This window comes from Equus caballus, chromosome 10 (genome assembly GCF_041296265.1).
Source record: "Equus caballus isolate H_3958 breed thoroughbred chromosome 10, TB-T2T, whole genome shotgun sequence".
Classification (NCBI taxonomy): domain Eukaryota; kingdom Metazoa; phylum Chordata; class Mammalia; order Perissodactyla; family Equidae; genus Equus; species Equus caballus.
Genome location: NC_091693.1, coordinates 22,075,423 through 22,079,330, shown reverse-complemented (window position 1 = coordinate 22,079,330; position 3,908 = coordinate 22,075,423). Strand labels below are relative to the sequence as shown.

Sequence of the window (3,908 nt, the reverse complement as noted above, 5' to 3'; positions counted from 1 at the left end):
ATGGCAAATGGAGTCACTTTTGTTGACCATGCTGCCCCAGGACTGTTGCAGAAGACAAATTTAAGAATGGCCTGAGGTGAGTGGGACTGGTGGGAATGCCCAAGGAGTCCTGCAAGAATCTGAGTGTAGTGTTGTGTCTGAGCTTTCCCGATATTTAGATGACCCAGCACCCCAAGCAGAGGTCGTGTCCTCAACAACAAAACACCGGGGCTCAGAGTCTAGCACGAACATGACAGCTCTCATCACTGTGACCCTGAGTGGGAACAGGACTTGGAGATGAGTATCCACTTTGCAGACCCTGGTGGGACTATCCCAGCACAGCACTGAGAATGCCCTGTGCATTCCACACTCCCTTAGAAACGCAGAGTTCACTGCTCTGGGCTCAGGAAAGTTTTGCTCTCAGCTGCACTTGCTGTTAATTAGTTCATGTCCTAATAATCCCCAGATACTACTGATGCTGACTTGTCTTGGGACTAAGATTTACAGCTTCTCTGCAGATGCATCACGGTCCCTTTGTAGAAAGTGTCAGTGCCTTGCAGGTGACAAGGTAATTGCAGCTCGGGGGGGAGATGAACTCGGAGAATCTCAAGACACAACTGCTTTGGCTCTACATGCCACATATTTACTGATGGCCACAGTTCTGCTGCCAAATCCAGGAACAGAGATCAACCCTGGTGAGTATTGCATTATGGCTCAGACTCAAATAAGGTTTGGGAGAGAGTGTCTAAAAAGAGAGGAAAGGTGAAGAACTGGACAGGACAGAGGTGGTCCCTTGGGTCTCAGGACAGCTTTTCCAAAGCTCTGGACTCATTTCTGGGCTGATGGTGACAGGAGAGTGTAACAGTGGAGACCTCACAGTAGGCAGGGGACGGCCATGGGTACTCAGCCTGAAGGGGGCTCAACATTGCCGAGGCTGAGGCCAGCCTGAGGGGAAAGGGTTGCTCTTCTCTCTCCTCTTTCTCTTTAAGAATGAGGTTGAGGTTTTCCATTGGCTTAAATTGCTAAGAACCGGACTCAAGGCAGTTGATAAATTTTGGTGTCGAGAGTTCAGGGTCAATGTTCAGATTCTTTAGTTGTGGTCCCTATTCGCTGCACACACATGTGCACTCAGAATTACACTGCTCCAGCGTTGCCCTCACAGACAGATTTCAGAATTTGAATGGAACTGGAGAAATGGATGGGCATGGGTCCTAGTGGGGTTGTCATATTGTTTGCTTTTCTTCACCACTGAAAGGCACCATTTAAAAGCAGCACAGAGTAAGAGTCCAGCCTTGGGAGCCAGGAACAGCTTTTTTTCAATTCCTTACTCTGCCTCCTACAAGCTGGGGGATTGGGAGCTCCTGACAGTGTGTCTCAGCTTCCCAACCTATGAGCCAGGAGTAGGAACACAGCATCACTCTGAATACTAAATAGAGTGGCTGAATATTAAAGAGGGTGACAGTGCCAGCACCTATCAATACTCTAGCAAATAGTACTCATGTCAGTCTCTTCTGCAGGATTCTAGAGGATTCCATACTTTGCAGCAAGATAGACATGCAGCTAGCAGCAGCCGTCATCAAATTTCACCCCGTCTCTGTGCGACTCTCTTTATTGATTTCCCAATTCTACCTTGTGTTGTTTGGGAGGTTTTGTGGAATGGATTTGAATGACTCTTCTGTATGTGTGTGTGTATGTGTGTGTGTGAGAGAGAGAGAAGCACAGAGAGAGTAGCACAGAGACAGACTATACCTAGACCACACCCACGTTTACCAGTATACCAATGAATTTGTCCTCTCCAAGATATTTATGAATAATGAGACAATACATACTTCTGGTCAGATCAGAACTGGCCTTCCATTTACTAGAATTGAGTGACCTTGGGAAAGTTAAAAAATTTTCTGTCCCTCATTTGCTATCCTTGTAAAATAGGATAAGAATATTCTCTGACACTGAACATTCAGTATTAACTTACATGAAGTTCCTGTATCCAGTCCTAAAGGCCAACAGTGGAGAATCAGCAATAAATTTTATCTACTGGTATTTTCTCTGAATGGACTGAGCCACTTCTTGAGAAATGGGTTAGAAATACAGAATTGGTAGCTCTGTTCTAATCTCACTCTTTCTTTGTGTGTATTTCTATGTTTCTAATCACTTTTACCTCTCATATCTCTTATTACGTTTCCCCCTTATGTGAATATTCTTCCAAGTCCTTGCTTCTTGCTCTTTTATCATCTTTAAGTCAGTCCCCTTTAAGATACAGGGATTATTTCCAGCACTCTTGAAGCAGGGAGCTTTCTCAAACATTGCTGCCTCTGGCTCCAAGTAGCAAGTCTGATTGTGCCTGACTTACCAATATTTGTCTTGTCCTTCACAATTCCATTTTATTTTAATTTTCATGTTTATTTCTGACTGATGCTTGCCTTTATGGCACTTGCAATACTCAAGTGTTTTTTTCTCTCATCTCTGCTGTCAGTGTAAAAATTTTTTTTCGTGCAGAGAAACCCATGAAGCACCAACCCCCTCGGGGGAAAAAGCAAACCCAGCAGACGTCTTGGGTTTTGTTGCAGAAATTTTCAATCTATAGCAAAACAAAGTGGATAAGACAGGATCCCTAGGATGTGGACTGTGGGGGTCAAGTGCACATATATCACTAACTAGCTGTGTAACCTTGGGCAGGACGCCTGAACTCTCTGTTTCATTGTTATTATCTGCCAAATGAGAATAATAATTACTGTATTTAGTTTGTTGGGTTATCTGGGGATTAAATGAATCAATATATTTAAAGCCCCGAGAGCAGTGCCTGGCACAGAGTCAATACTCGCTACTTTTTCACTGTTTGTATCTTTATTTTTCTGGCCTCCCAAAGCACAGGTTATAGTGCACGTTTCTTTGTGAGCCTGGAGCAGAGCTGCGATTTGATGGATCAGAGCCAGGTGTCACCTTTCCAGAAGGAAACACTGATTCACCCAGCCCCGGTTCGATCTGTGACCAGTTGTGTTATTCTCTTTCTGGTTCTAGAGTCTCTGACTCTGGCAGTACCCTCATTGTTGGAGAAAAGGAAGGCGGTCATGTTGACTAAGGTCAGCGTGAGAGGGTTTTTCTGTGGGAACTCAGTAATACTGTCTTTAGGTCTCACAGCTCTTTATGGAGCCAGCACTGTTACTCTACAGAAAAGTCTCTTCATGAGGGCAAGCAAGTGGGTCTTGCTACAATTTTTACTGAAAGAGAAACATTAGAAGGAAGGCATAAATAGATCACAAAATGCATAGATATTGGTGGTAATCAAACTGATTGGCAGGTAGATCTAACTACTCCTAGACTCCAACTGGATCTTTGACCTCCATTCGTCAGGCCCAGCAGCTTTATGCACTTTGTGGGGCACACTTTCCTCTTAGTCAGTATGTGAGTCTCTCGTGATATGCAAACAGTACTCTTTTATACGTTGTTGTAAGATCTTATTCTTATATATGACTTTCTTTGTTCCCTGGTATACCATATTCACATTAAAATGGAAAAAGCAGGATCTTGGAGGTATTTGTTACTTATTGATTGTTTTTTAAAAACATTCTTGTTTGTTGGTAAAGATGGCATTAAATTCACCTGCAGGGTTATTTTAAGCCCTTTGTGTGTGTGTGTATTTTAACTAGAAAAAAACCTATGTCAGAAATTCACAGTCATACATCTTGCCTCCTATGGGGCCAAGCATAACTGTGATGACTCCAGAAATGTGATTGACAATCACATGGTCGAATATTGAGAAAGGTGCAGATGAAATTCAACCAATTCATATCATTTCAAAAATATTTGCTGACCACGTTCTGTGGACCAGGTGGTCTGCTGGGTGCTGGGTAGGTAGAGATAACACAACAAATATGCCTCCTGCTGATGCTGAATTTAAGCTCAAGGGGGTGAAACACAAATTAACTACA

General features: G+C 43.4%; 1 long non-coding RNA gene across 1 annotated transcript; it reads left to right on the top strand.

Moving 5' to 3' along the window:
• The first annotated feature begins 231 nt into the window (after positions 1-231).
• On the top strand, positions 232-3,596 carry LOC111775454 (uncharacterized). Its single transcript, XR_002811153.2, has 2 exons — positions 232-674; positions 2,846-3,596. It is a non-coding gene; the product is annotated as an uncharacterized lncRNA (long non-coding RNA).
• The last annotated feature ends 312 nt before the right edge of the window (positions 3,597-3,908 follow it).